The following is a 13,886-nucleotide window of genomic DNA, read 5'->3' as shown; positions in this document are numbered from 1 at the left end:
CTTTTGTATATATGCATGTTTTGATTTTGTATGACATCCCATTGAAGATTTTCTTAAGGAAACTCAGGATCAAATATGTCCCCTTTTTTCCAATAATCAACATTGCATTTAAGCCGTGGGCAGCTTATATAACTTATAAAACTCCTAAAAATTGAAGTCGTGAAAACATGAACAAAAATATCTTTAAAATAAAGATAATCTGAAACTTTAATTTTGAATGAAAAATACCTCCATATAAATTATGTAGTAGGTAGTCCAAGATAATATTTCACTAAATAGATATAATTTTCCTTTGAAGCTGTAGTGGCCGTTTGGAATAAGCAGATTGTTAATGTTTTAGTTTTTGGGGACAGGGGGCGCTGCCAAATTTAAATAATCAGTTTACCTTTACTATAGATGCTAAGGTTCCATCGGAACATCTTATGGCTTGAAGTTATTTAGGCGACTATTAATAGTACTTCGAGGAGAATAGTTATACAGGGGAAAATATCTCTAAGAGTAATGAATCTAGAAGTAAAATACCACATCTCTAAAATTATAGTAATAAAAAATATTCTTCATTTTTGATAAGTTTTAACTGACCATGGCTATTTCGAAACTACTGAAAAGACACCTTATCATTTGTTTTAAATTTTACCTTGAATGTATTTTGTTTTCCAGATTGACCCAAAGTACCGCCCTAAGCCTATAGTTGCTTTAGTAAAACTACGACCTAAACAAATTGAAGCAGCAACGGGTCTCGGAGGAGAACATTACTTAAGTTACCTCTAATATTTTTACGGCTTTCACTGCTTACCAAAACCAGTTGGTAAGTTCTTATTGTGCCATGTTTGGCAGCCTCCATCCAGGGTCCAGGATTTCTTCAGGTTAAGAAATTAGAGAAGAATAGGATTATTGTACACATACTGGATCATTGTTTTGCAATTTAGTCAAACCTAATTTGCAAACTCTTACGAGCCCTCATCCGTTTCACGCCTGAATTAAAGTGGACTAAGCACTATGTTCATCTTTAATGTATATCCTCTTTAGTTTTCATTGAAAATATTTTCTCAGAAAAAAAGTTTTAGAATGAATTGTAGTTAGATGTTTGAGTGCCATTGTTTTTTATTGGTTTAGTTCTAAGAAATTTTTTTTTCTAAGCTTGTATGCTTAAAGTAAAAAATGGGGAAAAAATTGGTAAACATTTTCTGCTCACAGAGCCAATTTTAGGACTACTCATATCTGAAAACTGTCTCTAAGATCGTTGCATTGTTTGTTCCAAAACTATGAAGTTTTTTTTGTAAAATACCAGATTATCATCAGTGTTGCCGTGGTGAATTATAAAAATTAAAGAAGTTAGCCTTTTCAGTTAGCACACACACACACACACACACACACACACACACACACACACACACACACACACACACACACACACACACACACACACACACACACACACACACACACACACACACACACACACACACACACACACACACACACACACACACACACACACACACACACACACACACACACACACACACACACACACACACACACACACACACACACACACACACACACACACACACACACACACACACACACACACACACACACACACACACACACACACACACACACACACACACACACACACACACACACACACACACACACACACACACACACACACACACACACACACACACACACACACACACACACACACACACACACACACACACACACACACACACACACACACACACACACACACACACACACACACACACACACACACACACACACACACACACACACACACACACACACACACACACACACACACACACACACACACACACACACACACACACACACACACACACACACACACACACACACACACACACACACACACACACACACACACACACACACACACACACACACACACACACACACACACACACACACACACACACACACACACACACACACACACACACACACACACACACACACACACACACACACACACACACACACACACACACACACACACACACACACACACACACACACACACACACACACACACACACACACACACACATACACACACACACACACACACACACACACACACACACACACACACACACACACACACACACACACACACACACACACACACACACACAGTAGTCAAATTGTATAATAGTCAGATTGTATAATTAAATTGTGAAAGAGGCGCATATACGTAACGTAAGGCTTTGGGAGCACAAAGCAAAATTAATTTTAAGAAATAAAAGCAAAATATAGAATTTTATTTTGGTAAAAAAAAAAATGGTCATAATGTATCTTTTAAAAAGGTGAGAGAAAGCAAATCTTATGGGGCAGAATTGAGAGAAAATGTGTGGGGGAAGTTTTCGAGGGAGGGAGTATAGCAGGCTTTTTCACGTAGACAATTGTTAAAGAAATGTAATTTATTGAAGCATCTAGTCTTTTTTAAATAAGGTGAGTTTTCTAAAAAAAAAAAAAAACAATCTTGAAGTCCCAACATTAAAAACACAAGTTTTAAAGAATTCTTTTAAGATTTTTTACAAGTTCTCCATAATTTCAAAAAGATTGGTTTGAATTTGTATATATTTCAGATTTTCTAAAAGTAGAGATTCAAGCCCAAGTTATTATTATTTCTTTAAACTAAACTTGAAAAAAAAATACTCCACCTTGGAAAGTCTTTTTGAAAACTCCTCTTTATGCTAATTTATTCTTGTTCTGAGTTTGACTTGGTTTTTTCCCCTTTTTTTGTTAGTAGGCTATTTATTTGAAAGAGACATATCTTAGGAAACAGCAGGGCATGCTTTGAGCTGAAATGAATCTAGGAGTTAACGAGCCATAGTAGGTCGTCAGATGAGACACCAACAACACAAGAAGCCTTTCAAGAGCCAAGCTATAAATAAAGCATATTAACGTCTCTTATGCAAAGTGGGATTAGAAAAAAGAGAATGTTTTTAGTGAAGGCAATCATTAAAAATAAGTGAAACCGACTAAAGATTCCCATTCTGCTTCCGTATACCTTTTAGACGGAAGATTGTGTCGATAAAAGGGTCCTCTTTAATTTTTATCTTTTTCTCACTCTCTCCTTCTCTCTTTCTCTCTCTCTTATTATCCATCTGGAAAGATAATTTGCGGTACTTGACACTCAAAGGAGAAGGTAAGTAAGAACAAGCTTCTTTATCTAGAAACCCAATATTAGTAGTTCTATACAGGCCAGCAGGCCGATCTATTATTCAGGTTTTAATTTACTCCTCAGTGATGAATTATTGTTTATGTATGCAGCTCAATTGAGTCTACGCAAAACTATCACATCAGGCCCCGAACTTCTCATTGATTCAAACCTTCAATCTTTCGTATCCTGCGAATCTAGCTGGAATTGCTGTTTTGTTGGTAAGTATATCGTTTTTGTTTAAAACTATAAATTATTGTCTATTAATATCCTGTTCAAGCCCATAATTAAATGTCTGAGATTGTTGCTTACATACTATTTACTACTGTAGAAACGGTCCAATCGAGATTTGATGAGTTCATTTCAGATAGTGAAAAATTTAAACACAGTCCCTTATTTTATCTCAAATTAGAAAAAAAAACACTACTATCACAAATTGTTGTATCCGTTTTTGTTTCCTTTTATCCCTCTGTTTATGATAGGTTTTGTTAAAGTCTATCATTTCTATTATTTCCAAAATGGGAAAAAAACCATTAGGACCAGAAACGCATTAAAATTTTTAGCACAGTAACGTATCTCAAGTAAGTTTCAGGGACACTTATGGGAGGAGTGGGTGGCCCTTGAAGGATTGGTGCCTTATTGAATGCGATAAATGGCTTAGCTCAACATAACTTGTACAATCGTTTATTTAAACAATCTTATTAGTGTTTTATTTAAACAATCTTATTAGGATTGTAAAGGGAGTTTTGGAATTAATTAAACTTATTTATCAATAAGCAAAACCATTCATATTCAGGAATTTTATGAAATTCTAAACAAAATACACTAACTGTTAGCAGCATCACCTAAATACTTAATGTCAGAAGTTACAATTTATTGAAATGTTCTTTTTAAGGCTTCAAAAAGGCTAATTTAACCTAAGTTAATTGTAAGAGCAAAGCCATACATTAGCTCAGAATCAAACAGTTCGTGGTAACGAACTGTAGTAAGGAGCGACCCGGCTCAATAGTAAACGAAACTCTAAAAAACGGAATTTCGATGCTAAAAGATATATCAAAAGAATCGAATTTTTATGCTGATTTCAAATATATAAGTTTCATCAAATTTAGTCTTTGTCATCAAAAGTTACGAGCCTGAGAAAATTTGCCTTATTTTGGAAAATAGGGGGTAACACCCCCTAAAAGTCATAGGATCTTAACGAAAATTACACCATCGCATTCAGCGTATCAGAGAACCCTATAGAAAAAATTTCAAGGTCCAATCTACAAAAATGTGGAATTTCGTATTTTTTGCCAGAAGACAAATCACGGGTGCGTGTTTATTTGTTTTTTTGTTTTTTTTGTTTTTTTTTCCCCAGGGGTCATCGTATCGACCAAGTGGTCCTAGAGTGTTGCAAGAGGGCTCATTCTAACGGAAATGAAAAGTTCTAGTGCCCTTTTTAAGTGACCAAAAAAACTGGAGGGCACCTAGGCCCCCTCCCACGCTCATTTTTTTCCAAAATTCAACGGATCAAAATTTTGAGATAGCCATTTTGTTCCGCATAGTCTAAAACCATAATAACTATGTCTTTGGGGATGACTTACCCCCCACAGTCCCTGGGGGAGGGGCTGCAAGTTACAAACTTTGACCAATGTTTACATACAGTAATGGTTACTGGGAAGTGTACCGACGTTATCAGGGGGATTTTTTTGGTTTAGGTGTGGGGTTCAGGGGAGGGGGCTATATGGGAGGATCTTTCCTTGGAGGAATATTTCATTGGGGAAGAGAAATTCAATGAAAAGGGCGCAGGACTTTCTAGCATTACTATAAAAAAAAACCAATGAAAATATAAACATGAAAAAGTTTTTTCAATCGAAAGTAAGGAGAAGCATTAAAACTTAAAAAGGAACAGAGATTATTACGCATATGAGGGGTTCTAAAAATACTTTAGCATAAAGAGCGAAGTATTTAGGAGGAGATAAACACTTCACTCTTTATGCTAAAATTTTTTTTAATAATTTCAACTATTTATTCTACGGCATTTCTGATTCAGGGGTCATTCTTGAAGAATTGGGATAAAACAAGATTTAGTGTGAAGAGCGAGGTATTAACGAGGGGACCAGCCCCCTCATATATATAATCAAAAATATAAGAATATAAAAGTTTGTTACGTAAGTTAATTCTTAAGTTACGTATTTTTTTTTTACTAATAAAAACGTTCGTTAAGAATAAAAGATCTAGGTGCCTTTTTAAGCAACCGAAAAATTGGAGGGCAACAAGACCTCCTTCCCCACCCCTTATTTCTCAAAATCGTCTGATCAAAACTAAGAGAAAGCCATTTAGCCAAAAAAAGAATTAATACGCAAATTTCATTTTAATAATTTATGTACGGAGAGCCGAAATCAGACATGCATTAATTAAAAAACTTTCAGAAATTAAATAAAAAAAACAAGTTTTTTTAAATGAAAGTAAGGAGCGACATTAAAACTTAAAACGAACAGAAATTACTCCGTATATGAAAGGGGCTTTTCCTCCTCGACACCCCGCTCCTTGCGCTAAAGTTTGATTCTTTCTCGCAACTCTACTTTTTAAAACAATAAAAAACTTTAGCGTAAGGAGCGGGGTGTCGAGGAGGAAAAGCCCCTTTCATATACGGAGTAATTTCTGTTCGTTTTAAGTTTTAATGTCGCTCCTTACTTTCATTTAAAAAAACTTGTTTTTTTTATTTAATCACCTACCAGATCACCAGTAAAATAAAACATACTTTAATTAGGCGCGATAAATGGCTTCACTAAAACTCTCATTAAACATAATTTCAGGCTTCATGACAAAAATACTTTTAAGTTATTATTTCATAAATTATCCCCTGGAAAATTAAAAGACTACTACAATTACCTTTTTTGTCCATCCATCCCATAAGATTATTTTCAAAAAAAACACGCTGGATCCCTTAGTTTCTAATGAGCTTTATACACACAGTACATATGTATAAGCTTCAGCAGTCTTTACAGTATGTATATCACTTTCCTACCCTTCTCCATTCTCCGTGGGACTTGGATATTTGGCCTGTTTTTCTAAGTTTTTTACGCACTTAGCAAGGAAATAAATACCATTCAAAATATCCGCTTGACGGATGAGAAAAGGCTTCTTACGAAATTTTCAAAATAAATTGATAACAAAATTTGATAAAATAGTTTAGTTTGTCAATTAGTTATTAGAATGTGTAGGTTAATAAAAAAAAAATGTTGGTCCTCCTTAATTCAAAACAGCTTGACGTTTATAACTTCGAAGACCACACTGCCTTTCCATGACGAAAGTAAAACAGTTCAAAATAGGGATGATACCTTTTTATTGACAGTGAAATATAAAATTATTTAACTGGATATTTCGAACACATATACAGTGTTCATCATCCTAGCTTGACGTTTTCATTCATCAAAAATGAATGAAACAAAAATAGATTTCAAGGCAGTAAGTTTAAGTTTTTGAACCACATAATAACAGGGTTACCGCCCGGTGAAAATAAAATCACCAGATTTTTGTAATTTTCTTATGATTTTTAGTGTTTTTTCTTATAATATAATGATTTATGTGCTTATTTAGTGTTCTTTTGGTTTAGGCAATATAAACAAGAGCTAAGAGCTCATATGGCACTTGTGACGAGGTCGGAAGAGCCGAGAGCTCATATGGTACGAGGTCGGAAGAGCCAAGAGCTCATTTGGACGAGGTCGGAAGAGCCGAGAGCTCATATGGTACGAGGTCGGAAGAGCCAAGAGCCAAGAGCTCATTTGGCACTTGTGAGAAGGTCAGAACCTAAAGTTAAACTTTATAGCACAAGATCCTTCTAAATATCAAATTTCATTAAGATCTGGTCACCCTTTCGTAAGTTACAAATACCTCAATTTTCAAAATTACCTCCCCCCTCCCAATTCCACCAAAGAGAGAAGATCCGGTCCAGTTATGTCAGTCACGTATCTTAGACAGGTTTCTATTCTTCCCATCCAGTTTCATCCTGATCTCACCGCTTTAAGTATTTTCTAAGATTTCCGGTCCCCCCAACTGCCCCCCCCCCAATTACGTTTGATCCGGTTGAGATTTAAAATAAGATATCAGAGTTACGAGGTCCTTCTAAATATGAAGTTTCATGAAGATCCGATCACTCCTTCGTAAGTTAAAAATACGTTATTTTTCTTATTTTTCAGAATTACCCCCCCCCCCCGCAATTGAGCGGATCCGTTCCAATTATGTAAATTACGTATACAAGACTTTTGCTTATTTTTCCAACCAAGTTTCATCCCAATCCCTCCAATCTAAGCGTTTCCCATCATTTTAGGTCTCCCCACCCCAAACTTCCCCCAATGTCACCAGATCCGGCCAGGATTTAAAATAAGAGCTTTGAGCCACGATATCCTTCTAAAAATCAAATTTCATGGAGATCCAATCACCCGTTCGTAAGTTAAAAATACCTCATTTTTTCTAATTTTTCAGAATTAACCCCCCCCCCCCCAACTACCCAAAAGAGAGCGGATCCGTTCCGTTTATGTCAATCATCTATCTAGGACTTGTGTTTATTTTTCCCACCATGTTTCATCCCGATCCCTCCACTCTAAGTGTTTTCCAAGTTTTAGGTTCCCCCTCCCAACTCCCCGCCCCCATCACAAGATCTGGTCGGGATTTAAAATAAGAGCTCTAGGACACGATATCCTTCTAAACATCAAATTTCATTGAGATCCGATCACCCGTTCGCAAGTTGAAAATACCTCATTTTTCTAATTTTTAAGACTTACTCCCCCCCCCCAACTACCCCAAAGAGAACAAATAAGTTCCGATTATGTCAATCATGTATCTAGGACTTGCGCTTATTTTTCCCATCAAGTTTCATCCCGATCCCTCTACTCTAAGTGTTTTCCAAGATTTTAGGTTTCCCCCCTCCAACTCCCCCCAATGTCATCAGACCCAGTCGGGATTTAAAATAAGAGCTCTGAGACACAATATCATTCCAAACATCAAATTTCATTAAGATCCAATCACCCGCTCATAAGTTAAAAATACTTCATTTTTTCTATTTTTCCGAATTAACCGGCCCCTACTCCCCCCCCCAGATGGTCAAATCGGGAAAACGACTATTTCTAATTTAATCTGGTCCGGTCCCTGATACGCTTGCCAAATTTCATCGTCCTAGCTTACCTGGAAGTGCCTAAAGTAGCAAAACCGGGACTTTAGGTTTTCCCCCTCCGACTCCCCCCAATGTCATCAGATCCGGTCGGGATTTAAAATAAGAGCTCTAAGACACAATATCATTCCAAACATGAAATTTCATTAAGATCCAAATACCCGCTGATAAGTTAAAAATACTTCATTTTTTCTATTTTTTGCGAATTAACCGGGCCCCCACTCCCCCCCAGATGGTCAAATCGGGAAAACGACTATTTCTAATGTAATCTGGTGCGGTCCCTGATACGCTTGCCAGATTTCATCGTCCTAGCTTACCTGGAAGTGCCTAAAGTAGCAAAACCGGGACAGACAGACCGACAGACAGACAGACAGACCGACAGAATTGGCGACTGCTATATGTCACTTGGTTAATACCAAGTGCCATAAAAATCACTAGAAATAGTAACAAAACACTAGGGTGGCCACTCTGCATAATACGCTAGCAGCCGTGCAAGCTTCTGTCAAAACTGACACATAGCTACTACCATTGGTTTGCAAAGGATTCCAAAAGATACAATTACTTTCTGTATTACAAATTAGCTTACTGGACAAATTAGCTATGTTTCAAAGTTTATCAGGCAAGGGGGTAGTTATTTTATTACTGCTATTACCTGCTGTACCATAAATCTTTCATTTGCCAAATAATTTGACACTGAATTCGGAAAAAAAGATATCAGCTTATTGTCGCCATCTAAATATTTTGTAAAATAAAATGACGTTTAATAGATGTCTCGAAAAGGTTATAAGTTTTACCTGTCAAGGTCCATTCAAAAACCAAGCAAGTTACGAAACTGCCATAATCTCTACAGGCAATTTTTCAACTTCCCAAGAAATATTTGAGATAACTTTTAATTGGCTTGAAATAGAAATAAAAAGAATTCTGCTTAATTTGTTTAATAATCACCAGAAGTTTCTTTCCTTCTGTGCAGTCTCATGTGTTCTTGAAATTGCTCTAGTATGGTGTGAATGTTCATATCATAGCACTTTTATCTTTCTGGTACTCAGGCAGTTTTGTGAAAGTTAGACTGACAAGGGATCACCTAAGCAAACCGATTAGACTTTTTCGAGGTCTTCGTCAAGGATCTGTATTAAGCCTCATCCTGTTTAATACCTTGACATCTGGAATAAAAAAAAAAACAATTGCTGGAAGATTCAGCATCAATCTATGCGACCTAAGCCTGCTTTCGTATGCTGACGACCTGTTGATGTTAAGCTGCAACAAAACTTCTTTACAAGAAAATATTGACCACCTGATAACACAAGTATCGCTCTAAGGGTCAACGCACTGAAGACGGAGTTTGTGGAATGTTGTCTTTTGGGAAGCAGGCAGCAAAGCAGCCCAAAGTATTATTTCCAAAGTTTTCATCTTAATATACCAAGTAGTTCTCGATATACTGCTGAGGTGTCTCCTTTAATACAATGCCTTTGGATTGTTTTTTAAGGAAGCATTTAGTTTTAAAGCAGAATGGGCCAATTGCGTAATTATGGATGGTTGACATGCCTAATATCCCTAAAAACATAGTTGCTGGACCATCCTACACTGAACAGATAGCTGTCTCAAAATTTTGTCTAGAAAATGAATGGGCTCGAGAGAAGGGTGCTTATCCTCCAATCTCTTGTTACTCTTAGAAAGGGCGCCAGACACTCATGCTGTAATTGGAGTGCAAGGAGGAGGATTTCCCCCTTCAAATATCTTGGAAAAGCAGTTTAAACAAGTAAAAACAAAGTGAACACATTTTAAATATATTTTATTTTCAGTAACGTGCTTATTATGCTCTATTCCTGGAAAGGCATGGGGGTTGTCAGCCCTACTCATATAAATTTTTGCCTGTTTTGAGTTTGACTCGAATAGCTATAGTATAATTTAAAAAAACAAAATATTTTGAAAATGTTTTAGTTTTTTTTTCAAATTTAATAAATCAAAAATTATTAAAACTTTAAGGAATATATATTTCAGTATATGTAAGCTAAACTGACAATCTACAGCCATTTTTTTTCAGTAAAGTGTCAATTATGATTTCGTCTTGAGAAGGTATGGGAGTTGTCAAAGACATTATTTCCAGACCTTTCAACTACACTGAATAAACGGCTATCTCAAAATTTTTATTAAATGTGTTTTGGGAATTGATGAACGTGGGGGGGGGTTGTTGCCCTCCAATCACTTTTGGCTAATAAAAAGGGCACTAGCCCTTTCAATTTTCAACCGAATGAGCCTTATTCAAAATTTCTATGACAACAAATGGCAATCTAAAAATTTATATCAAATGCATTATGGAAAAATACAGGGTTTTTGAGGGGTGGGGCTATCCACCCTTTGATCACTGTGAATCTTATAACGGGTACTAGAGATTCTAATTGCCAGCCCAACAAGCCCCCTCCAAAGTTTATCCGATCACCCTTTCTATTTATACCTTATAGGCCCCCAGGGCATAGCTTACCTTACCTTGAGGGCTGTGGGAGGAAGGTTGTCATCCTCAAAGACATAATTTCCGGTTCTTTCAATTACGTTGAATAAAATGTCTATCTTAACATTTAATTGGATACATTTGGGGAAATGATGGACAAGGGAAGGGGTTCAGTTGCAATCCAATCACTTTTGACTATTAACAAGGGCACTGGCCCTTTCAATTTCCATTGGAATGAGCTGTTTTCGAAGTTTGTACGACAACAAATGGCCATCTCAAAATTTCTATCAGATGCATTTCGGGAAAATGTGAGGTGTGGTGGGGAATATCCACCCTTCGATTACTCTCTGATTACGAGTCCAATGATCCCCCTCCGAATTTTATACGACTACTCTTTCTACATATACCTTATATACTCCCAGTGCACAACATAAAAATCTTGGTTGAGGGCTGTGGGGGGCTGCCATCCTCAAAGACCATAATTTTTGGACCTATCAATTATGTTGCATAAAATGACTCTCTCAAAATTTGAGATGAGATACACACACACAAACACAACTATTGCTCGTTATATATATATATATATATATATATATATATATATATATATATATATATATATATATATATATATATATATATATATAAGGATTTTTCACATGAATTTTAGAATTTGTACGTGAAAAAGTTAAAACATTTGCCTTAAATCTTAAACGAAAATTGGAGCGTCATAACTTTGTTAAAGTATCCTTATTTAGAGTTTCTCATTTTTCATTCTAACTGTGTTAGATTTAAAATAATTATTTCCTTAGCATAATTATGAGAAATATTTATAGTTCGTTTTAAAGAGAGCATCACTTAAGTTTGTATAAATCTGACTTTAGAATCACAAGCACAACATGTTTTGGAAATAGTTTATGGCAGTAACCTTCTCAAAACTGAAGCCTTCTTAAAACAGTTTTGAAAAAGAGCAGAAACGTTTCACCGTATTTTACTAAAAAGTTGACAAATTATCGAACCCTTGTCAAGGAACTACAACCTGATGCTTATTTAAAGTAGATACGATCATGATAGTTGCTTCCCAAACAGTTCGTGTTAACGAACGGTAGCAAGGAGCGACCCGGCTCAATAGTAATCGAAACTCTTAAAAAATGGAATTTTGATACCAATAGTTACATAAAAAGAATTGAATTTTTACGCTGATTCTAAATATATAAGTTTCATCAAGTTTAGATTTACCCATCAAAAGCTACGAGCCTCAGAAAAATTCCCTTATTTTGTAAAATAGGGGGAATTACCCCCTAAAAGTCAAAAAAGTCTTAACGAAAATCAAACCATGAGATTCAGCGTATCAGAGAACCCCACTGAAGAGGTTTTAAGCTCCTATCTCCAAAATGAATAATTTTTTCTTTTCTTTTCCCCATGGGTGATCGTATTGACCCAGCGGTCCTAGAATTTCGCGACAGGGCTCATTCTAACGGAAATTAAAAGTTTTTATGCCCTTGTCAAGTGACCTAAAAAATTGGAGGGCACCTAGGTTCCTTCCCACGCTCATTTTTCCCCAAAGTTACTGGATTAAAATTTTGAGATAGCCATTTTGTTCAACATGGTCGAAGGACCTAATAATTATGTCTTTGGGGACGACTGACACCCCCACAGTCCCCGGGGGAGGGGCTGCAAGGTACAAACTTTGACCATTGTTTACATAAAGTAATGGTTTTTGGAATGTGTACAGACGATTTCAGAGGGACTTTTTCACGTTAAAAGGGGGTCGGGGGAGGGGTTTACTTGGGAGGATTGTTCCATGGAAGAATTTGTCATGAGGAAAGAAAACTTCCATGAGGGGGCCTCAGGATTTTCTAGCATTATTTAAAAGAACCATGAGAAAATAAATAAATAAAAAAAGTTTTTTGTGGTGGAAGTAAGGCGCAGCATTAGAAACTAAAATGAACAGAAACTATTACGTATATAAGGGGGTTTCTCTCCTCCACAATACCTCACTCTTTACGCTAAAGTATTTTTAGTAATTTCAACTATTTATTCTACGGCGTTTGTGATTCAGGGGTCATTCTTAAAGATTTGGGACCAAGTTGAAGCTTTAGTGTATTAAGTAATAAAAAAACAAGTTTTTTTTAATGAAAAGTAAGGAAACATTAAAACTTAAAATGATCAGAAATTACTTCGTATATGAAAGGGACTGCTTCCTCATCAACGCCCCGCTCTTTACGCTAAAGTTTGACTCTTTCTCTTAACTCTGCTTTTTAAAACAGTAAAAAACTTTAGCGTAAAGAGCGGGGCGTTGATGAGGAAGCAGCCCCTTTCATTTACAAACCTGAAACAGGCCTTATAATTATTTTGGAATTATAAAAAAAATAATTGTCGGCTTTAAGATTTGATTAGATCAAAATATTCACCAGATTTTTTTATTTCTATTGATATAAAAACCGCCGAAATCACTAATTCAGGAACGTCAGGCAAACTCAAAATGTTTAATATGGGAGGTATAGGAAGATTCCTTGAGAGTTCGTCCTGCCATAAGGTATTACCCATATAGGTCAAAAGTGTGCATTATCTTTTTCAGATCTTTTTCCTCAGTGCGAAAACCCTGTCGTAAGCCCTCCCCGGTCAAAAATGCACACGTGCTGGCCTAGTTTTTCCAAGATTGCAGTATGACTGACCTGAACCAAACCGAAGTCAAGGGATGTTTCCCGAACGGTGTCAAATTTTCCCCAAAGTTGGCAGTTAAGGGTTACTAAGTTGATTGATCACATACGCTAGACCATTATTATAACATAAAAGTTGAAAATAAAAATTAATTGATTAATGTCTTGCAAATATATCTTTCACAAAGCTGGTATATTAAAATTTCTCAGGTTGTTGATTACAAAATCCAAAGCTCAAATTGTAATAAAGAAAAGTTCAAATCATGTCAAATTACGTGTTTAATCCACTTAATTTGACAATTGCTAAAGATAGTGTTTGCAGATTCCTGAGGTTGTTGCTTACGAATCTTAAGGCGATAAACTACTGTTATTACTACTGCTACTACTACTAACAAATAACTGCAG

General features: G+C 36.1%; 1 long non-coding RNA gene across 2 annotated transcripts in view; it reads left to right on the top strand.

Annotated features, from left to right (window-relative positions):
* LOC136029003 (uncharacterized) overlaps nt 1-13,886 on the top strand; it is a 36,996-nt gene that overhangs the window by 6,464 nt on the left and 16,646 nt on the right. Inside the window, exons 3-4 of one of the 2 annotated variants that reach the window (XR_010617935.1) lie at nt 3,334-3,441; nt 13,400-13,625. This is a non-coding gene — a long non-coding RNA (uncharacterized LOC136029003). Of the gene's footprint in view, nt 1-3,333; nt 3,442-13,399; nt 13,626-13,886 lie in introns of those variants that run through there. The other variant, XR_010617936.1, reaches the window with a different exon arrangement.

Source organism: Artemia franciscana, chromosome 1 (genome assembly GCF_032884065.1).
Source record: "Artemia franciscana chromosome 1, ASM3288406v1, whole genome shotgun sequence".
NCBI lineage: Eukaryota > Metazoa > Arthropoda > Branchiopoda > Anostraca > Artemiidae > Artemia > Artemia franciscana.
This window is presented reverse-complemented; position numbering and strand designations above follow the sequence as displayed.